The following is a 24,984-nucleotide window of genomic DNA, read 5'->3' on the forward strand; positions in this document are numbered from 1 at the left end:
ATTAACTACAAAATAGATGTACGCATTTAGTCATTTAGTAATGTTGTCTGATTGCCTCTGGTAAATTTGTGACAATTTACACTATTCTCTTTTTTTGAATAAATGGTATCCTTACCAATGCTAAGATTTTCATTTGTGTACATACATATACATATATGTCAACTAATTTAATACATTGAAAATCACACCTCACACTCTTGAATTATTTGGGTTAAAATGTATTTCCCTGGTGCTTTATAGTTGCCTTTTCATGTTCCTTGACTAGCTTACCTGTTGGATCAGAGTAACATAGGAAAATTGACATTTAAAAAAAAAAACAAGCTTTGGGGTGGCTGGGTGGCTCAGTCGGTTGAGCGTCCAACTTCAGCTCAGGTCATGAACTTGCAGTTTGTGAGTTCGAGCCCTGCATCGGGCTCTGTGCTGACAGCTCAGAGCCTGGAGCCTGCTTTGGATTCTGTGTCTCCCTTTCTCTGCCCTTTCCCTGCTCATGCTCTGTCTCTGTCTCTCAAAAATGAATAAATGTGAAAAAAAAAAAAAAAACACCAAGCTTCCCATTAAACCTGTGAGGAGCACAGTTTAACTTTTAAGTAACAGCTTGTTGGCTTGTAGAATGATTGAGAATTCTTTTTCAAAGTTTATCTAGGGGCACCTACCTGGCTGCTTGGTCAGTAGAGCCTGCAACTCTTGATCTCTGGGTTGTGAATTACAGCCTTAACTTGGGTATAGAGATTAATTTAAAAAAAATAATATTTTCATTAAAAAAAAGTTTAGTAGAATTACACGGTAGTGCATGTTACAAAGCTTTAATGGTTAATAGAACAATAGCTAAGTAAATATTACTAACACTTTTGAACTAGGGAAATAAGAACACTCTGATGAAATAACACCAGCACACATATTCATTAAACTAATCTCATTCATTTTTGGCTCCTCAAATAATCCCATTTTGACTACATTGTCATACTTGGACAAATTGCAGCCATGGAGTAATAACTTGACCGTTGTTGAAAACTTAGAATAATAATAATAAATAAAAACCCTGCTAAATCAACATGGTAAAGGACAAAATAAGCACCATTTGTATCAGAAGAAAAAGTGCCTTAAAATGATAAACTGAAAATCCTATATTTAGAATAAAAAAGTCCTTGGGGCACCGGGGTGGCTCAGTCACTTGAGCAACCGACAATCAGCTCAGGTCATGAGCTCACGGTTTGTAAATTTGAGCCCCGCATTGGGCTCTGTGCTGACAGCTCAAATCCTGGAGCCTGCTTCGGATTGTGTGTCTCCCTCTCTCTCTCTGCCCCTCCCCCACTTGTGCTCTCTCTGTCTCAGAAATAAACATTAAAAAAATTTTTTTTAAAAGTCCTTGAAACAGGAAAAAAAATTACACGTAGCATCTGACTTGCCACTATTCCCTGGAATAGTGATTTGATACTCTGAATGAGTAATAGTATCCAGGAGTATTTCATTTTCCATTAAATCAAGTTTTCCTCCTGATGATGTACAGTACTAACTAGTATCTCCATATTCTGCTACATATTCAGCCTGCTGATTTAAGAACCAGAATATTTTTAAAAATAACTTTCTTTGGCATTTTCTTTCTGAGGTTTATTATTCTCTCCTCCATTTCCTCCTTGTAACATATTTTTGTCCTTGGCCTGGTTTCTTGGCAGTCTCCTCCTTGCTTTTGCCTCCTTTTGCCTCATTCCTGGGGTGAGATCATGGTCCTCGTGGAGCACATTGTTAATGGTATTTAGATGAGGGATTTGGACAGAAACTTACTGAAAAAGTCTACCACATGATGATAATGAAGAGATCTAACAACACATTTTATTTTCCATGATAGGTGCTTTGTTGTTCTATTCTTGTCATTTCAGTAATCTATGTTGACAAATGGGGCATTTGTGCTAAAATTACCACTCTCTGCAAGTACCCTCTGTTCAATTTTCTATCCACCTCTCTCATCAATGGTTTTTATTCCATGACTCATGATAGGGTTCAGAGCACTAAGAAACACATTAGTTAGCTGTAAGAATAGAGACCATGTATTTGAGTCCCTAACTACCTTCAAATTAAAAAAAAGTCCCACCCTCAGTACCTGAAGTAGTCTGGTTTAGACTCCTGTTTCCTGTTAGGAAAAGCAAATAAGAAAATGCAGTGTGAGACTCGTTGTGCAAACTACTTGTGGTGTAATAGGATCTCTGTTTCAGGAGGTCAGCCTCCAAGGACCCCACGGTGTAGACAGCACTGAAATACATCAAGATTTTCATTGTGTGTGAAATACATGCTACACAGTGCCTAAAACTTGATAAAATGTTTATTCTTGATTTCTCGGTCTTAATTCCTTCATTAAAAAACTGTTTCAAAACAAAGCAGGCATTTATTCTCCCTGAACTCTTGTGTAGGTTTTCCTTCCTTCTGAAATGCCCATCCCCTTGCCTTCTGATCACTGAGTCCCACATGGCCTCACTCTGGGTTTTCACTTGCTTAATTTCTTATTATTCTCCAATAGCTATATGAAAGGCATCTCCTCAAAGATGTCTCCCTTGACACCTTCTTTCAATCTGAGTTAGGTACCCCTACCAGGTGGGTACTTTCTGACCATCTTTTGCATACCTCATTGCTGTTCTCAACGAGATATGATTGTGATATCAACGTAATTGATATCATATTGTGATATCAACGTAATAACGTTGTGATTGCCTCCCATGAGTTACTTGAGGATAGAGATCATGCTCCTTAATTTATATGTCTCCATGTACCTCAAACCAAATTTGTGTTTTAAAAAAAATGTTGACTAAATGGGTGCTGGAGTGTGTCCTAAGTGGAGGGCACGAAGAAGAGACACCACACTCCAGAGCTGTTTCTGAAATAGAATACATAGTATTACTTGGCTTGAAGCTAGCCACATGCATGTTCCTGGTATGCATATATTTGCTCTTTCAGAGTTTTGAAAATTGAAAGGTTAAATAGATTGGATTTTCTTTCTTGAGGAGAGCATGGACAAAGATAAGCATAAGGAAACTTAATAAAAACAAAGGGTAAAGATTAGCAATACCCTTCAATTCAGCATTACTAACGTGTTTGGCCTTTGAAATGGTCTTTCTAGCTGATTGATTCTGGAATACTTTAAATCCATGATCTCATGATACTGCTTAGCAGCATTCTTTTTTCAAAAGTGCTTTATAAACTAATTTGACATCAACTCTCAAAGAGCAGAAAAACTGCAACGGGGATGAATAGTGGGCCCAGTTCCAATGACGTGGGTTCTAATTTGGTCTGTAGTGCCTGGTCCTGGTGCCTTGTTAGTGGCTCTGGGTATTGTGTGTAACTGCTTTATGAGAAAAACAAGACTGGGACATCGTTGAGTTAATTAGACAAGAGTAAAATTAGAAATGAAAGCTCTTCAGTTTCCTAACTGCTAATGGTAGAAAATCAAGTACCATAAATAGACTCCTAGCTTTGATGAGCCTTACTTCCAATTAATTAACAGATTTTAATGGCCTTCCAAAATGTGACAGCTATTCTATTGATCCACCTAATTAAAGATCATGAAAGGAAAAGGGGTTCTTCTTCACTTTGACTGAATTCCCCTCTGAATCATCCAAATAGCTCATATGGCTGCCCAGACTGATGTTGGCAATTTCCTATGCCATGTTCATTACGTGTATGCATATTCATGTGGGGCATGTCTGCTGCATGTATCTATCTGTTTCTCTTTGGTTTGGGCACTAGATAGAGGTGAATAAGATGGAAGACTAAGGGCCAATGACTTCAAACTGTCAGTATTTCATCATGACCTCTAAAGGGTAGCATTGAATTATTTACAGCCACTGATATAAAACCTGTTTGACTAATCAAATTCTTTCATTGGGTGTGATTCCAGCCTGAGGCACTGGGAAAAAGATTGATATTATTTTCTTAAAAATGGCAATAGCTGGGAGGCCATGCATTAGGAGCGCACACAATTTCTGAACTAATTCTGTGCCGCAATAAGAATTCAGATAATTGTATGGGCTGAGACCTCTTTAACCTCAATAGAATGATGTAGAGAAATGTGAAACCAGTGAAAATAGTTTATTTGTGGTTCTCCTCTCTATCTGTGATAGGGTCTTTTTTGCAGAGGGAACTAGGATGCGATGCTGCCTAGGCTGGAGGAAAGGGATCAGAAGCTGGGCATGAAAATACCTCTGGAGCTGCCACCTGCTATGTGATGCTGATCATAGCTGGGCAGGGACACCAGAAGTTCTGTTAGTTCTACTTTGAGAAGATGGGACTCATAACATAGGGGATAATCAGAAGGTCGGAGGGATGTTCAAAGTCGATGGACAGCTATGAATGTCAGTGTCCACACCACAGACCCTGAGATAACCTTTCATCTTTCCATCTGTCTTTTATAGGTCGTTTTTCTCTTCATTTCTGTCTTTCATTTCCTGTCTTGTGCTTAGTCGTAATACTTGGTGCCATTTTGAAACTGCATGAAAATGCAGTACTTCTACAGGAAGTGATAAGATGTCAGAAGAGACCATAATATTCAAGCAATTAAGAAACTGACACCTATGGATGGGTTTAAATTTTACAAAGAAAATATCTAATGGAGCCATTAAAGTCTGAATATTCCTTTAGTGGTTTAAAGCATTTCATAACTAAGTATTAATGAGGTGAAAGCAAGTTAACTAATTCATGGTGATTGTTTCAGTTCTTCAGAAAACGGCATAGAGAACTGGAGTTTTGTAGAATTGCAAACACATTTGTTAAAGACCGGAGAAAGGGTTAGCCTAGCAATTCCAATATAATACAGACCCTTCGAAAGGACTTCAGTAATTATTATTCTCCATATTAAAGAAAAAAGAAATGCCAGGGTACTTGGAATCAGTGGCAGAGAGTTTTTGACACAAGATTTTTTTTTTTTTTAAGTTGTAACATCTGGTAGATCAGTTAAAGTAAAACATAAGCACCCTCCCCCATTAAGACAGAATTTTTCCAGTCGATCAATCTGGGGACATGACCCATCTTAATTATGAATTTCTATTTTGCTGTGGTCAAGCTGCACAATTACACAAAAACTACATCCCAGGAATAAAACATTGTACGATGTTCAGTATAGAACTAGACATACAATGCTTTCAGTGTACGAGGTTACAAATATCTCAGGATTCTACATGGAAACATGTGGTACTATCTAAATTAGGAAAAATGAGGAAAGAGTTAACAGTTGGACTTTAAAAATTATTTCTTGCATTGATTTAAGAAATCTTCCCTTTCTTGGGGCGCCTGGGTGGCGCAGTCGGTTAAGCGTCCGACTTCAGCCAGGTCACGATCTCGCGGTCCGTGAGTTCGAGCCCCGCGTCGGGCTCTGGGCTGATGGCTCGGAGCCTGGAGCCTGTTTCCGATTCTGTGTCTCCCTCTCTCTCTGCCCCTCCCCCGTTCATGCTCTGTCTCTCTCTGTCCCAAAAATGAATAAAAAACGTTGAAAAAAAAATTTAAAAAAAAGAAATCTTCCCTTTCTTAATCTAACAATTATCTCTATGCCCATTGTTGTGAACATGGATCTCTTGACTATTTAAAGCTATGTAATCCTAAATAATTATAAACAAAAACAAAAACAAACAAACAAAACCCGCCATTTTCAAGTTGACTGAGCAACTCAGTAGTACAACATTATTTTGTGAGACCAGCGGTCACTGGGATTCCCAGGTTGTGCCAGGCTTTTGGATGCTCTAGGATGTCCTTTTGTGTTGTGACCATACCCTTCAGACCATCATCGAGGGAGCTGGGATGTGTCTGAGCTCAAAGCTCAGTCCCTACCCTCTCTTCCTCTCCTTTCTCCCTGGTACAATTCCGAGAAGAATTATGTTCAAGCCCTGCTCTCCTTCCTGTCCCATATGGGGTCCTCTGCTCCATCATGGTGAGCAGTCCGGGTCTTGGGGAACTGGGATACTAACTATGCCCTTTTCTGTACTTCTGGGCTTAAGTTTCTGACACCTGTCTCTCACACCAAACCCACATAAATTAGTCAGTTTTTGTTTTTAAGCTCGACTCTGGGTGGCAAGGAGAAGGTAACGCCTCTGACTGTCCTTGCTAGCAATTAACTGGCAGAGTAAATCTTCCTTTTATCTTTCTTGTTTTCATTCTTTTTGAGAAGGAGATTTGGTAGGGATATGAATTTGGACACCATTTCGGATCACCACTGCCTTCTGGAGCACTTTGGTTAATAACATACATCCTCTGTTTTTACAGGGCCGGGAGTTAGAAATGTGGTTGACTCACATGGCTCTTCCTTTGATCTTCAGTCCATTAAAATTGATGACAGTCAGAATCATGCTTTTCTAGACTTCAAAGCAATGATAAAACAATCCCTTGGACTTACAAGTCCTCTTGTCTCATAGGAGATAAATGTTTCTGTTTCCCTGTCTTGGGAGAACACGTAGAAGATACTCCTCTTCAGTTGATCCCTAAGGAAAAGCTTGAGAAAGATCCATGGCCTGTCCTTGGAGGTGGAGTGCTAGGACCCAAAGCCTCAACCCAGGTTGTGCTTCCTAATTTAGCTTGTCGATCAGTTTTACTTTAGTGAATGGATTCTTTGGTGCCAGCTAGTGATACACACACACACACACACACACACACACACACACACACACACACTCAGGGAGTGGCTTGCAGAGTATATACTTGGGTCTGTCCCTTAATACATATATTTTATGTAGCAAAATTCAGCTTGTTATAGAACTACGAATATATGAAAGGTAACCATGAACTTGTCTGAGACGGACTTTCTGAAAGCTAGTTTCTTAGGAAAAGAATTGTCTTCTGAAAAACACCATTGAAACCAGTTATAGCTTCCTGTCGATAGTAGTAGTGAGTCACTAGACCCGGACCACAGTGTTCCCATCATGCCAGTGCATGGGCTAGCATTATCCCAAGCAGGATTGCTAAGGTGACGAATCTTAACACAAGCTTCCTAAACCTTGCAGCTGAAATTTTAACACTCAGGTGCCTGATAAGATGAAAGCCTACTGCTTATCCCACATAAACCGAGCTGCCAATTAGGACTAGATGCAAAAGTCCAACATGGGATACATTTCTTAAAAATGTCCCAACATAACAGATCTGAGAAGATTTGGTGTTTGACAGTCCGATGTTGGCCTGTGGGAGATGGCTGTGAACTGAGTGTGATGGGGCAAGAGACACTGGTGTCTGTGCTACTTATCTTGAATGCATGGGCTTACCCCAGTGAACACTGCTCTAGCAGGTGAGAAATACGCCCTGCTCAGCTGATTACCTTGTTTGTACCGCGTTTATCGGTTCACATCGCTGGTGTACACACGTTGCTGAGACAAATATGAATGTTGAATAGTCGGTTCAAAATGGGGCAGTTTGTTCAATTGATGCACACTACAAGTGGTTGAGTATCTGCCCGCCTTGTGATACAGAATGTACTGGGCTTATTTTACGGTGATACTAGATCTTGCTTTCAGTCTTGCAGGGGAAGTAAGACCTATTCCCTAATAAAGATAATGGAAAAATAATGTGGTAAAAAATAAAAAAGGTGTTCTGAGAGTTATAGAGGGAAAAGAAATTGTTTTTATTGGCAGTTTCTTGCAAGGGTTTTTGATGACTTTAAGGACTGGTATAACTTACGTGTTTAAAGACCAACTAAATGGCATTCTACCTGGGAGTGGGAAAGCAAATGGGGAATCAAATGGAAAATGAGTTTGGCTGGAGTAGAATGTTAATGGGAGGCATAGTGCTAAATTGACTTTGAAAGACAAGTTCTATCAAGACCATAGAAGACCTTGGATGCCAGGCGAAATAATTTGAATTTTATTGGAGTTACTCCCCAGAAGGAAGAACCTGGCAGCAATAGGTAAAGGTTTTGGCATTAGGAGTGTTACGAGACTGACAAAATCTAGGTGAAAGGTTCTAACTTGTTATGCCCCTTTGGCTTCAATAGAGGGAATTACGAATACGAATACAAAATCCACCCTACAGGAAAGGTAGAAGAAGCATGGTCTGACTTAATGAGTGAAACGTGATACAGCTAGGGCTGAAAGGAACATAATAGTGGCCATTATCAAAGCTAATGTATCATGGTGTATTAATACGTTAAACATAACGATGTACCTTGGGAAACTTGTTTTGACTGTGCTTATACCACTTGAATTTGTGGTTTTTGAACATTTTTTTTAAATGTGAGTCAAAAAACTTGCTTGAGACATCTGACTAGCCCTAACACAAAGACATGTATCACAAGAGGACATTTGCCTTTGCCATTTTGTCGACCAATTGTCAGCCTAATCGCCTCTGGAAAGGATTTGATACACTCACTAAGGACAAAATTATTATTAAAGTCAGTGTAAAGGGTCAGTGAAAGTGGCCATGATTCCGAACAGGGTCTCTTTGTATTTTCAGGTAGCCAAGACAAATATTAAGATAAACTATAAGCTTCAGACCAAAAATGGGCAGTGTTGTCAATGTAAGTTTAGCAGAAGTTAAAATGATTCATCGTGTAGTCGCTTGATGTAATTTTTAACAAAATTCAGAAAAGTGAACTTTCTGTTAAGCCACTTGTGTGGTCAGTTACTGTAATTAGTCCATATGTAATTCTCTGATAGGATTTGGTAAATGAACGAAGCTTACTGGTACTAGTAATACTGCTCAAAGTGTTATCCTTACCGTTGTTTGTTATGCTTGCTGAAAACAAGGACTTTAGTTCTACTGAATGAGCATCTCTGGAACCTCAGAAACACACATTTTCAATATGATGTGAAGGAGCGTGTGTGTGTGTGTGTGTGTGTGTGTGTGTGTGTGTGTGTATGTGTTGTGCTTATCCAATTTGAGCACCACTGATCCTTGAATAGCTTGCCTCTTAATGTGCATTTTATTGATTGAGATTTTGACAGAAGCCTGAATTGTAGCTTCATCAAAAGTTGACATGTCTCTGAAATCCAGGAACTCTGTATTTTTTACTAGTGTTGGACGCTTAACCAGCTGAGCCACCCAGGTGCTCCTATTTTTTCCTGAGTTGATCTATATGTTTAGGGCGGCAAAATTCCCTTTGTGTTAGGAAGAACTTGCCTTGTATGGTGGGGGCAGTGTGGGAGAGGGACGCCATCTGTCTACAACTAGCTGGTGTTTCCTGGGGATTTCCTACTGTGGGTAACATCCTAGACTTACCAGCTAGGGATGACATAGACGGAAAGGAGTTTTGCCTTACCTCCTACAGTCCCAGATTTTAATTAATAAAGGTATCAAAGTGAAAACAGAGACTGTAACCTAAATTACAAGAAAGGAAAACAAAAGTTTACATCTGAAACACTTATTTGTAAAACAAGTAACAGCAGTTGATAAAGTGGGCAACCTCACACACATTAGAAATCCCTTGTAAAAAAATGTGCAGATAACTAAAGGAGCACTGAAATTTGCATACACAAAGTTTGCCTCTAATTGGAGACTCTCATTAGAGAATACTGCCCTACTTTCCTGCCAGGGGTAGCACTGTCCAGCCTGGCAGCATTTTTTGTATGAAACCAAAGAGCATGCAGTCTGGGCCAGATTCCCTGCTGTCTGTATTGAAATGTTACCACTGTTCCAGAAGAGTTGAGGGCATTCAATCCCACCCCACCCCCCCCGGCCTCTGGAAACCACATTATGGTATCCGAGATCATCTTTAACGTGTTCCTGGCTGTGAAAGAACAAGCAGATTTCATTGCACCATCCTGGAATTTACAGACAAGAGACATGACGGTGCACAAAGCCTGGTATGCTCTGTTACAATTGAAGGCAATATTTAGCAGACACCAACTTGACCCCAATAAAATTAGCAAAGCTATGCTTAGACACTGCTCATGATCAGTATTTCTTTCGATAAAAATGTCCTAAAACTTCTGATAAAATTTAGCTCTGATTTGATCTGTTTAATGATATGGATACAAAGATACTTGGTGGTTTCTTAGCAAGGGAATATGACCAAATGGTCACACACCATAATTTAAATAGGCACAGGGGTCAAGCTCTTAATATACATAATAACTGATTTCGTCAAAAACTGGAATGTAATACAATTGTACTCTGCTTCTCTAGGTGTAACATAAAAGTAATATTGTAGCGCTATTTAATATTGTAGCATTTATTTAAGCTAAAAGGTGAAGATGCTGTGAACAATTAACCTGTTTGGCATGAGTAGTATCAGGCTCAATAACTAGGATGAAATAGCATTTTTATTTTCATAGATGACATTCTTGTTGGACATACCATCTCTTACTTTTTCATGTTACTGGCAATTGCATGCAAGTCATTTTTACATTCTTCCTGGAATGAGGCCCTAGTCCTTTTCCTTGCTGAGAATTATGGGAGATGTCATTTAATTTCTAAGGTATTAATTCTAATGCCTTCTCTGTTGCTCACATCTTTTTATGTTGAGGACAGAGGTTTGAAATTGATGGACCCTGACTTAAAGCTGTACTGTATCTATTCTAAAATTTGAATTAATGTTGCGATCATTTATCATCTGTTAAGTTTTCATTGTCAAGTATAAAGAAATTAAGCCTTAGATGAAAACGACAAGCAAGATGTAAGTGGTCATGTCAGTTAACAATTGAACAAGCCTAATTTAAGGTAGAAGATAAAGAATTTCAAGACAGCCTGCAGCACGTGCTTGGACCAGTGTGAAAATGCTTTTGCTTATGGCATTTTTCAGTAGTCTAAGTGAGTTTCCTCACATGAGCTCATTTGATTCTCTTGAGAATAAAAGAGGACAATAAAACTGACCTTAAGAACAAAGCCTAGGATGGTAAAGGGTTCTGGTGGACAAACTTGGGAGTTAAGAACTCAGCCTGCCACTTGCTGCCTGCATGACCTTGACAGAAGTTATTTATTCTTGACCCTTTCTAAGTTGCCATTTGATCATTGATACATAGAAGGTTGTGAGGAGTAAATTAGATGTTCCATGTACATTTGTAAGTACAGGACTTGGATTCACAGCAAGGGAAACCATGCAATTACTGGTTCACATTACCAAATATAAGAAGAAAGATGAGCCGGTCTCAGGAAGCATTGGAAGTAAGGACCACCTAGATGCCCACATGATGTCAGACCCCCTCTCTCCATCTCTTGCCCCTGTTTCTCTCAAAAATGAATAAACATGTGTATGTGTCTCCATGAGCTGAAGGTTACGTTTTTAGTTTTGCTAAAATCCCGAAGTCTCACATTTTTAGTTTTACTATTAAAGGGGATAAAACTTCCTTCATGTTCCAAACTAGAAATGACTAGAATGTTCCAATTACTTGGACCCTTTGCCAATTTCTGACCCATTTTCTTCTTTTTGATTTTATATAGTTTAGTAGAATGGTGATTAACATCTCTGTGTTACGCTATGCTTACCACAAGTAAAGCATCTGTCACCATTTACTGTATTCCCCATGAAATTACCTTTTATTCCTATAACTTAATTATGCCATAACTGGAAGCCTCTATCTCCTGATCCTTTAACCATTTTCCCCATCTCTCCACCCAAATTCCTTCTGGGAACCATCAGTTTGTTATGTTTTTGTAGGTCGGGTTCTGTTTTTAGTTTTTCATTTGCTTTTGTTTTGTTTTGTTTTTGTTTAGTTTTGTTTTGTTATTTTAGATTAGACATAAAAGTGAAATACAGTATTTGTCTTTGAGTCTGACTTAGTTCATTTAGCAGAATACCCTCTGAAGTCCATCCATGTTGTTATAAATGGCACAAACACATCCTTTTTTATGGCTACCTTATATTCTATCCTCGTTGTGTGTTTCTGTGTGTGTACACACACACACACACACACACACACACATGTACACACACACATGTCTTCTCTATCCATTTAACTGTTGATGGACACTTAGGTTGCTTCTATATCGTGGTTATTATAAATACTGCAGTAAATACAAGGGTGCATGTATCTTTTCAAATCAGTGTTGTTGTTTCCTTTGGGTAAATGCCCAGTAGTGTAATTACTGGATCATATGGTACTTTTCTTTTTACTCTTCTGAAGAAAATACTCAAAAATACTGTTTTCCACAGTAGCTGCACCAATTGACATCACCACCCACAGTGCACAAGGGTTCCATTTTCTTCACATTCTCACCAGCACTTATTTCTTGCTTTTTTGCGCACTGATTTTCTTTTTGTGTGTGGTAAGGTACAATATCAAGTTTGGTTCAACAGAGCTTGATAGCTGTGCCTCTCCCTAGGATCTGAGTTCTAAGACTGGCACAGCAACCACAGACACACAACTAAAAGAGAATTTTCCAAAAATGGTGGGGGGTGGGGGCCGAACCTAATGTTTGGTGGAAATTAAACAGGAATAAGTGGCCCAGAAGGTGAAGAGCTAGTGCCTGGACTATGGGAAGCACCCTGTTCGTGATGGGCTTATTCTGTAACTTAGATGCTATAGTTGTTAGTGGTAGAATTGTTTCTCTGTCCTTCCTGAAAGGTATCTGGTGTTCTTTTCACCATAGCCTTCTGATCCAAGGAAAAGTGACCGCTAACAACAGGAAAACTGCTAATTAGGCCAACTGTCTTCAACCTCTCTTCTTTTTGCAAAGGGTCACTCACCTGGCTGGGCCTGCCCTCTTTCCAGTATCACCCTTCAGAATTACTTCTCCCACTGTCATAGTTGATAACAGTAGTCATATTTAAAAAAGATTGATCCTGGGGCACCCGGGGGTCTGAGTTGGTTAAGCATCTGACTTCGGCTCAGGTGATGATCTCACGGTTCGTGAGTTTGAGCCCCATGTTGGGTTCTGTGCTAACAGCTGAGAGCCTGGCGCCTGCTTTGGATTCTGTGCTGCCCTCTCTCTCTGCCCCTCCCCAACTCATGCTCTGTTTCTCTCTCTGTGTCTCTCAAAAATGAATAAACATTGAAAAAAATTTCAAATATGATTGATCCCACTAGCCCTCAATAAGATAATTTTCTACTCAAAAGAGTAGTTGATAAATCTTGATGAGTCATTGGCTAAGACTGTATTTCTGAACTTGAAAGGTCAACGGGAGTCATGGTAACTGTACATGTCTTCTGCCTGCGTGACACATTGCCTCCTCCCCGCAAAACAGACCTTTTTCCACCCCACATTTTGGCCTGCTTTCTCCCAACTCCCCTTCCACCACACCTCCAAAAGAGATCAGTAACTTAATTCATTTTCTGAAAGATGAGCATACAATGACACAGGAAATATATCTTTGCAGGAGCCTTAAAGATAAGTTACACAGAAATAATGTATATCAAATCCAAACTGCCTAGGTATAGAGTGATAAAAAGGTTAATTTCCAAGCCTCATACTAGGGGAAATGGAAACAAAAGCAAGTCAGGCTTTCACCATAGATGTTGGCATATTCTGTGGTAGGTAGCCTTGTACTTCAGGGCATACAAAGAGTTCATAACTATGGATTCATTCTCAAAAGGACCATCTTAAGAGGAAGACCAAATACTGCATAGCCGAAGCCAGAGAACACTAGAAAAAAGTGAGAATTTAGTTAGGGAAGACTTTAAGACATAGGTAAGTTATGAACCAATTGTGAAGAGTAGGAAATATGTCAGAGCTAAGAAAAAGCTAAAACACGCTCCTCTTAGTATTGCAAACACAACCAATGAACATGAGATTTCTCAAGTAGGTAAAAATTTTTACCAATAAAATTGCCAGGTAGTGTCTTCCTTTCTCAAACTTTTCAGTATTTCTACACTACTTTTAAAAATTTTCCCCATGCTAATAACTTGCTAACTGCAAGAAAGCTGAGTCACTGATCGCCTGCAATGGATTATCTATCAAAATCTAGGAAGGTTACCTGAAACAAGATACTCTTGTAAATGTACAATCTCATAGACTCCTAGAAGCTTCTGATAACACTATAAATATATCTCAGAACTAGCAAAACCTGCTTATGGATCAAAAGCTATTCTAAATTTGTGCTACTTTCAATTGAAGATTAGATCATTGAACAATCTCTAACCTCTAGGAGTGGCTGTAGATAAAATTGAATCCACAATAAAATCCACAAGATAATGGATTTTCTCTCACTTGAACATGAGTATTTATCAAATGCTCTTTTTAATGAAATCACCACTGTGTTAGGTGTAGAGAAGATAGGCCCTGACAAGGGAAGGTTTGAGGCCCCAGACAACAAAGGACTCATTTCCATGAGTTTTTCCATGTCTGATGTCCTTGGTCAGGTTCTCTGGATAGAAAATTTGGTACAACCATCCCTCATTTTCTTTGTTATTTTTGAGTTGTGCTCTTGTAGTGGTTTCTTTGATACATGTTAATTTCTAACTCTGCCTAAGCACACACTATAAGAAAATCATTGAGGAATATAGCAACGAAATACCATTCTTTATCTCAGAAGCTTGCTCTTTGCAAAAGATTTAAATGGACTCAATTGTGCATTCATGATTTGGTACATAGTAGGGAGGTTGTCAGTGCTGAAGAATGAAGAAACAATCATTTTTCTTTGATCTTCCACATGATTATGGGCATTGAGTTTTTTTATCCTTGATGTTTATATGGAACTCTACATTTTCAAATCACTTTCAAAAATGTTTGATTCCATTCCTATTTGATGTCTTAGTCTTTTTTTTTATGTGCTTTGTTGGGAAGGAAAGTGAGGAAGTAGTAGAACATAGATTAAATACTACTAATAAAAAAAAAAGCGCTTTGTAGTTCCTTTGACAGAAATTCTTCCGGACAGGAGGATGGTGGTTTTGCCTCAGAAGACTCTGCTGCAGTCCAGCATCAAAGACTTTAATAACTCACCCCAGAAAAATAATTTGACTCAGCTGCTTGCTAGTGTCAAATGAATACATTATAGGTTGATATGATGGATTCAATTTATTGAAGACTTCCTGAAAGTCTCCGCAAAAATTTCCTGAACAGAAACATGTTTATGGATAGTGTGTCCTAGTTCATGTTCTCCAAGCCAAGATCATAACTCTTCATTTTATGTAGTTTTTACAGAGGGGCTTAGGAATGGAACACACAGCTTTTTTTCTCATGCTGTTGGTGATGGTCATAATTTTGATGATGAATTTAGTAGGTAATGTGTTCTATACAGCGAGGAAATGGAGCACAGATCAATATTCCAATGTTGCTGATCAGAGTATTAGTTGATTTGCTTATACCTACATATGATTGTAGTAAAAGAAGGAAAACAAAGATTTCTAAGTATATTCACTTAATAGGCTTTTATTTAATTTTAGAATGGAGGTGGATTTGGACAGACATGCTATGTTGAAACATATGTAACAGGGCAATAGAACAAGGCTTGGATGCACAGAGAAGAAAAGTGAACTCCATTCGTGTCATTTTTATGAAGTCACTAAAATTTGGTACATCTTGATTTCCATGTGTATAAAGGCATTTTAAAGCTAAAAATTCTTAGCAGCTCTTATTTTTATTACTGCTAAACCTCAAGTACAGAAAAGCCTATCATAAAATAAGAGAAAAGGCTTCAGTGGCAATGGTCCTGGATTGAATTAAAAAGACAACATGTGGGGTGGGGGTGGGGCAGGCTGAAGCAAAAACCTTTGCAGAAAGATTCCATATGTGTGTGTTTGAGGGTTCCTGGGTAATAACTTGCTTGACTATATGCCATGTTCAATCTGTAGAGTGAAATGAAATAAAGATGGGTTTATCTGTGTCTGCATTATACTAATTCTAACAGTTTGTCCTGGTTTAATATCATGAAGAAACGACAGACATCTAATATAGAGGAATATGTATAATGAAATGAAATGATTTTGATAATGATATGTATATCACTGTATTGTCAAAATGAACCAAATTACACTAGGTAGCAAGGCATGATTTCCTGGTTGTCATTTTGGATTTTAATTGGAAAACAAAACAAAACCCCAAGGCAAACAAAAAACCAAAAAAACAAATCTTCAGTTACAAAAAAAAAAAAATTAGAACATAATATATGAAAATTCATGAAAAGCACACGGCATGCTAGTTTCTGTAACAAATATAGTTTTAAAACATATGACAACAAATGAAGGGTTTTTAAAAAAATATTTTACATAGTGGACAATATGAAATAATATTCTAAATTTTTTTTTCCCAAAACAAACTCTGTCCAGAGTTTTCTAAAACAGACATGATTCATTCTTACCTGTTTTCTTAATTATTATGTACGTAAGACTATGGTACCGTGTTTATCTCGATCAATAGAACTTAAATTTGAAGACCGGCTGTGAGAAATGACCAGGGGGCTAATTGCACATGTGAATGGTATAGGGCTGCAAATAAAAACGTTATTCCTGTTTGTGTCAGGAATTACATGATCTGAACATTATAAAGGAAACTAAAAATGCTTGTGCACATAATTTTAAATGAAGGTGTATTTAACACAAAGGTAAAATGTAAAATACCATAAGTTACACATACTTACACATGGAGTTAGCTTGGAAAATCAGTCAAAATGCTTTCCTCAAAGTTTGAGTTTGTAGCAGGTTTACTTGCTTTCAAATTTTCTCAACAAATAATCCTCATATATAGAATATGGGAGTATTGATGAATGGTAGAATATAGAAAAGGGAGATTGTGTGTGTGTGTGTGTGTGTGTGTATGTATATATGTATTTGAAGACAAATATATATATGTATGTATGTATTCAATTGTACAGTATTTAGTATATAAAGATATGGAGAATATTGTAAAGTAGCTATTCATTATGTGAATGTAGAATGCCAGAGGGAAATTCTTAATTAAGGGGGAAAAAAAAAGCATCAAGCTCTGAGTGAAAAGCTAAGGCAGCCATTTGGTGTACTTGAAACTGAGTGTTGGTATTGAGAATCATGGTTAAGTCTATCAAGTTGCCTCATACACCCTGAGGAGCTTGGATTAATAGTGGCACTGTATCTGCACACAAATGAAAAAAATGTTAATTTTCAGGATGAATATTCTGCTGTTCTCTTTGTGAAATAGAAAAAAATAGCTTTAAATGTAGGTCATGAAACTCCCTTCTTTCTCCACCAAAGTTATGTCCAGACACAGAAAAGTCAGGATACGACTTGCAAAACTAATCTAAATGATTCAAAGACATAAAAAAAGTCAAAACTCTGTGAATAGTGATTTCTAAAATTTAACGTCACGTAGATTTCTCTTCCTTGGGCTAACTCTGTCCAGAATTTAATCCATATAACATAAGTGTGCAGGTAAGTAATAATACATTTTAGGTTTCTAAAAAATTTTTGGTAAAATTTTGGACCACAAACACTTAATCCATGAAATGGAGGCAACAAACTCCAAGGCTCATATTGGTCATATAAAATATAATTCTTAGTCTCAGGCACCATATATCTAAATTTTCTCTTAAGCAAAATGGAATCATACATATTTTTAAAACAGGATTTTTAAATCCTATTTAATGTATTATCTCTTCTGCTTTTATGCAAAAGATATTAAAGGGGCGCCTGGGTGGCTCAGTGGGTTAAGCGGCCAACTTCGGCTCAGGTCATGATCTCGCGGTCCGTGAGTTCGAGCCCCGCGTTGGGCTCTGTGCTGACAGCTCAGAGCCTGGAGCCTGTTTCAGATTCTGTGTCTCCCTCTCTCTGACCTTCCCCCATTCATGCTCTGTCTCTTTGTGTCTCAAAAATAAATAAACGTTAAAAAATTTTTTTTAAAGATATTACTAGCTAAGTGCAGATTTTTATATGAAAATTTGACTTTGAAACATCCTATTTTACCCAAATAATCAGAAAAATGTATATTACAACCATTACTTCTCCCATAGAAGATTAGTGGGGAATTTAAAAAATCTCACAACGATTTTTGAGTGGGTAGAGCCAGGGGAACTCTCATACACTTCAGGTTGAAAGCTAAACTGCTAACCTTTTGAATAAAATTCGACCTCATTTATCAAAGTTGAAGACAAATACATTCCGTGGTCTAACCTATTCCACTTACGGGCTCTAGAGAAACATAGACACAAAAAGTCAGAAGATGAACAGGAGCTTTTATGGCACCATTTATTTCAGTGGTAAATATTGGAACCAACCTAGATGTAGGTATATATGTGCACGCCTACACACAAAGGAATACCATTTGGTAGTGAAGATAAATGAACCACAGCTATATAGAATAATATGAATGACTCTCACAAGCATAATTTTGAAAAGAAATATTTAAAAAGATAAAAAAGAAGACAGGTGATAGGCCATTCATGTAAGTAAAACATGCAAAAGAATGGAGTCTTTTTTTAATGTTACATAATTGTGATAAATGCATGAGAATGATAAATCGTAATTTCATAATAGCAGTTAGCCCTACGATGAGGAAGTTCAAAGAGTCAGCCATGTGGAAATGTATCCACAAGCTTTGAAGCATTTTGGTACTATTTCGTTGCTTAAGCAAAGGTGTGGGTACACGAGTACTTGTTTTTTAATATATATTTTCATATATTCTAAAAACTATCTTAAGAAATAGAAATGAAAATGATATATAAAAGATGGCAGCCATCTTATGTATATTTTTTAGGAGGTGAACGACTATATTAAATTTCTAGTGCTAGTTAAAAAAATGGGGGTGGGGGTGTAAAGAGACAAGGGGGCACAAGACCAAATAGTGGGACCCCCTATATTTCTGATAGTGGTTTCTTCCAGGAAACAGAGTCGGGGTTGATAGTAATGTAAAATGATTCTCATATATTGTTTGATAGAACTCTCAATTAAGTGATGATTTTACAATAATACATTCATGTGGCATAAAAATAAGAGACAACAGGATAAAGAGACAATATAATCTTTACTAACCAGAATACATTCCTTTTTCTCAGTTATATCTGACCTTTTCAATAAATAGTTAGATAAAAAAATAATTCTAGGAATGAATTTTCTTTTAAGGAGATGTACATTTCATATGATTTTTTTAAATTAAAAGTTTCATCTTTGGGTGTGATGAATAAAACATTTTGCAATAAAGGATTAATTACAAGCCTTCACTACATTGTAGAGAATTTTAGTCTTTGAATTGACTTAAATAATCATAAAGGAAACATTTCCTTGATCTCTGTGTTGATGAGATTTGATTCACAAAGTGCGTCTATATTTTCTTTAAAAAATGGAAATAGTTATTGACATACTTTATACTGATTTGTTACATTTAGTTTTGAACTACCCATACTTCTGTCCAAATCATGTAAATAGAATCAAGACTATAAATATAGCAGTGTTAATTATTGTTAAAGCTTAAGGTGCATTTTAAAAGAATCTTTTAACCTAAGTAATGTTTTAAGTAAAAATCACTCCCAAACAGAACATTGTCAAGATTTTCCAAATCATTTTCTCATATAATCAGGTTTTGGATACAACTAATATTTTGCAATAGTTAAGGTAGTAAGACTTGGAATGTTTTGTTGACATTTTTAGAAACAAAAATTAGGAAAAACATCAAAACAAAATGGACTTTGAGCTGCAGACCCATATAGAGGTACCTAAGTCACTGTTGCCTAATGAGCAGTAACACATGTAAGCCTAAAAGGTCAATATAGTTTTTAGAGGTCCATGGACTGCACAGATATATACAAAATTGGGAAACCAGGCAAAGCCAGGGAAAACCAATTCATGACTCTGCTTTCTTTAGCTTCTGCTGGGGTTGATTAAGGACTCTGGGGAAGGGTGGCTAGGGTTCCTCAAACAATTCTTGACTGTTCGTCAATTCTCTTTCCAGTCCAGATGCCCACTGCAGGGAACATCCCTCCCATCCATGTGTTTTAAGCCCACTAAGAGTATTGGATGCACCCCATTCCAAAGTATTTGAATCCCCTGCTCTTAGAAAATGAACAATAGTCAAAACTTGTAACCTTAGGCAATAATCTGCTTTTCTGTGACAGAGGAGAAAGGAGGACAGGTCTCTTTTCCGGAAATGAAATAGAATTTGGTATTAGTTTTGCCCATATTACACCTATTTTTAGTTATTATAGTATAACACTGGATAGCTTTACTCCAATATCTGAAACAACTCGATGATAACATGCACCAGATTAAACTACCCTTCTTCCTCCCCAAACAAGTATTTCAGTTTTGTTTGCTCATCTGGAGTCTATTGGCTCAAGCCATTGTCTTTGATTAGAGTTAGCAATACTGGTAAGTTTTCTTCTTTCTCTGTCCATTATGTTGTCAATTATGTGCTCTCTCCGAATCCATATACTATCTTCGAAATACCTCTTCAATCTGTCCAGTCCACTGCACAGCCCTGGTTCATGGTACTCACATTCTTGACTGGCACCAGTGCGACCACCTCATCATTTGTTTCCCTGCTCACAGTCTTATTTCTCTCACCCAATCTCTACATCACAGATTTTGCCCAAATAAATATTTGAAGATGGAATGCCTTTACTTAAAACCCTAAAACTCTTAAGAAAACTCCACTCTTGAACATAGTTTAGAAGGCTTTGGATGTCTTTGTCTGACTCCTCATTGCTTACTTCCCAATTATCTGTCCAAATCTGATTTACCATGTAAGGCTTAAAATTTGCCAATTTTTCAGTGATCCTCTGATCACTTCTGAGTATCCACTTTGCTCTCCTATGATCATACTCACCATATTTCTGATCCCCAAAAGTCTATAATGTTGGGAACCATGCTGGTGCTTTGTTGATGAATGCATTCCAGGTGTATAAGTTATAGATGTCCAATAAATGTTGGCTAAAATAATCAAGGAATTATTTGGCATAGTTACTTGTCTAGTCCTCTGTGGCTGAAGTCTCCACAGTGAACCTTAGTATAATCTAGTCATGTTGAATTTATTTTTCAAAAAACATGTCCTCTTTGGTCTCTGGCTCTTCAGACTTGTTTTCCTCTTACCAGAGAGCCTTGAATTCTGCCTATTCCTAGAATGTCTACTAGTTTTCATATTTTGGCATTTAGCAAGCTGTATGGTAAGTTCAAATGCATAAGTCTTCACCTTGCACAAGCTTGTTGGCTATGTGTGATGGAACTGTGTTTTTCCTTGTTAAGTATCCAGCATCAAGCAGAGTACCGGCCTATATTGGGAGCCTAATAGAAATTATTCACTGCAGTAAATGAAAGAATGAGGCATGAGGAAATGAATTCATGGAATATGGAAAATATTGAGGGGAATGCCTGAGATATGAAAAAGATATCTACAATAGGGTGAAAATAATAAAAGATCTGCCTAGGAGATGTCTGGAAGGTAGAGTTATAAAATGTCTGCATGACTGGATACAGGGATAGCACTGGGCTTGTTTTTTTCTTTTCCTACCTCTATTTTTAAAGTTTATTTAATGTACGTAATTAACATTATAATACTTCATAATATTTTGAAAACTTTAAAAAACATCACACAAATATGACTGGGAATGCACCTCAATTTTTTAAATGTGTTGATCGTTTCTACGAATATACACCTACTTATAATCAACATTATACTCTTGTTAAATAAGAGGACATCCTAGAGTGACGTGAAAACGCATGATGGGAAATCACATTCTACATTTGGATCCTGAAATTTGAATTTCTTACTCTGCTGGTTGCATGAGTTTAAGAAGATTAGATCTGTGCTTCACTTGTGTGAACAGGCAGAGTGAGACAACAAACAAGCCCTTTGTCAAACAGTAAGGTATAAACATGAAATTGCACAAGCAGAACTGACTCCCCTTCAGGCTGATCCATATACTTAATGAAGGACACGTGCAGACTCAGGCAGGCGCTCGACAAGTTTGTACAGTTCATCCTATCTGAAACTGACTTCAACTATCTTCACATAACTCTGATAGTTACTGGCCTGTGGGTTCTTTTAAGAACAATCCGAAGACAAGACTTATCTGCTCATGTACAATTCACCCAAACCTTGACATCAGAAGAGCTACTGGGGCGTCCTCTTTTATCTTTGCATGGGTATGCCAGAAGTCAGAGTGACCTTATCTGCTCGGGAAAAGAGAGAATGTCAGAGAGCTACAAAAGATCCAGATAAGTTTTCCAGGCTGTTATTTCACTGTGTCTGCTTCCAAAGGCAGTTAAATATTTTAGAAATATGGTTATATAAGTATGTCAACTAGTATGTAAGTTCTTACACACTTGGGATTCAAGGTAGACAACTTTAAATGCAGTGTTTGGTACCTTGTCCTCTTGAGTTTTTATAATGCAGTACAAATGATTGGCCAAGATCCAAATCTCTCCCTTTCTCTGTACTGTAGCTTGGATTGGATTGAGTTGGTTAAGCACCAGGCAAATAAAACATTCTTCTCTTTTAAAAGTTAATATTTAGAATGACACACGGTAATCATTGTTTGTGTATAAACATGAAGTGTCCCTTGCCAAAAAGGGCAATTTTTAACCATTTGAAATATTTTAAAACAAATTCCTTACCCAAAAAAGGAATGCAGAAATTTAAGTGAGCTTATGAAGAAATGCAGCATTTTAAGCAGGTACATGGCTTTTTTTTTTTATGATGGAGCCTTTAGATTGAATGTTTGTCATAATAGAAAAAAACAAAAAACAAAAAAACAAAAAACAAAACCCTAGGATTTAATTAGAAAAAATAACTGAGTTCCAGTCCTCACTACAGTTTGACCTTGGGCAAGTAACTTGACACGGATTTTGTTGTTTTCACCTTTACAATGGAAATAAAACCCGTTCTCCCTCCCTGCCTGAAAGGATGGGATGTATGGGTAAGTGAATTAATGTAGGAGAAAGTTTTTGGCAAATGGTTGAACACTATAAAAATGTCAAGGCAGACATAATGTTAAATCAACAACAGCTTGTTTTGACTTCTTCATCTGGATTTGTTTGCTTTGTCAGGTTGGTCTGGTCCAAGCAACAATTAACCTAGATCTTGTAAAGAAAATGGTACTTGGAATAAGCATCATAAACCCTAAGTGCAGATGTATGGCAAGTCTTTAGTAGTCAGAAATAGTTGGCATCTGGGTAGTTCCAAGACCTTTATGCCTTCTTCTTGGACATTGCCAGAAATGGGTTCCCTTAGATCCCCCCTCCCCCTTCACCCTCTGTCTCTGTGGGGAATAGAATGAAAGGCATATGAACATACTTCGTTTTTGAATTCTATGTGTATCTATATGTAGATATCAAGCAGCCTTACAAGAATAGTTTGCATCTTTATAGTGTTTTCCACTATAGTGTTTATAGTGTTTTGGAGGTAGGATATTCTCAAGGTTCAAGATCAATGTATGTGTATGCAGCTGTTACATCCTTCTTACCAATAAGAAATCCCACATACATGTTAGCATAATATATAATATTACAGTACCATAATTTTTCTTTACTTTAATGTACTTTCACTGTAGCTGTGCCATCTACCTGCCTTGGGTAAGACCTACTTACCAGTAGCTCCAACATTCCCTCCTGAGAGAAACATTCTCTCCTGCAGTTAGGTGCCCTCCTACATACACTCCTAACAAAGCACTGATAATGTTCTATTGTTGGTTGAATTTCCTCTGCGCGCCACCTGGTCTGTTGAAAGTCTTGATCAGTCACAGAACAAAGTGCATAGTGGATAAATGAACTTTTTATTTTATGAGAAACACTGCAGATCTAGCTGATTATCAAGACCCGCTCTAGTGCTTAATAAATCATACCTTGTCTTTTCTTGGAGCTCAGATTCTGCCTCCTTTTCCCCACACCGGGAGATACTTATTCCCAAATTTCTACACACTCCTTATTGTCTCCAGTAGTAATCTTAACATGAGCAGGAATTATTTTGAAAGCATTTTAACCTGAGTATCCGTATTTCACCTTTACTCTTGTTGTTTGGACTGTTCCTCGATTTATGATTCAGTAGGATTTTTTTGTTTGTTTGTTTCCTGAAGCTCAACCCCCAAATTCGTTATTACACCCATATTCACACCTATGTATCCATGTGCCAGAAAATTGGTCCTGGTATGCCTGTGTTTTCTTATTGTACTCCGATAAATTTACTTGTAGTTTTGTAAACTTTTTTCTTGTATTCTACAATCCTTCAAGGCATGTCTCTTCTCACTTACTCAAGCCTGGTGGTCAGGGGATTTGCCTTCTATGAAAAGATTTTTCTTAATGATGATTGCTTCCCTTCCTACATGTATTTGAAAGTCGAATCTATACATAGATTTTCTGTCACCCAATTTTGCTGGTTTATTCACATATCCTTTCTAATGTGTATTGAACTAGCATCTTTCCTGTCACATTCCTCATGCTAACTTCTGGCCTGGACTAACTGTGATCATTGTTTACAAATAAATAGACGGATCTTCAGCTTCAAAACTCAAGCTTCACTTAGCCAGGAATATTCCACAATTGACCCACTGTCTCTTCACTTTATCCTTTATTCTCAAGAACCTCATTATTCCCACTAGATGCTTCAGCCTACTTGCTCTATGTTCCCAACCCCCATGCACGACCACAGTGTGGTCCTATGCAGCTGTGTGTCCCCTTACAGAGCACACACAATACCAGTAACATATCAGTATGACAACAAGAAACGATATAAAAATGGAGGGCGAGTTTTTCCTCATAGTCTTTGTTTATAGGTAACGGTGAGATCCCCAGATGAGTCTCCCCAAACAGCAAAGTTGATAATACTTCTCTGGAAGATTTAGGTTAATTGCATGTGAATGTATCACTTCCAATCACTAAGGGTACATTTTAGATGAAAGTATGATCAGAAAATAATTTAATAGCTTGGCTTGTGGGATTCAAAGAAATAATGCCGTTTTTTTTAAATGTTTATTTTTGAGAGAGAGAGAGAGAGAGAGAGAGAAGGCATGAGCGGGGGAGGGGCAGAGGAAGAGGAGGACAGAGGATCTGAAGCAAGCATAGTGCTGACCGCACACAGTCCAATGTGGGGCTGGAACCCATGAACCATGACATCACAATTTGAACTGAAGATGAACACAACCGACTGAACCACCCAGGTGCCCCAGAAATAATGTTGTTGACATGGCATTAAAATTAACCTATAAAATAAATATTTAGCATTCAAATAAGTTCTGTACTTACATTGACGAAACAG

The sequence above is a fragment of the Lynx rufus genome, unplaced genomic scaffold, assembly GCF_022079265.1.
Source record: "Lynx rufus isolate CCGP_SWC_20201006 ecotype Redwood Valley unplaced genomic scaffold, mLynRuf1.p SCAF_4, whole genome shotgun sequence".
Classification (NCBI taxonomy): Eukaryota; Metazoa; Chordata; class Mammalia; order Carnivora; family Felidae; genus Lynx; species Lynx rufus.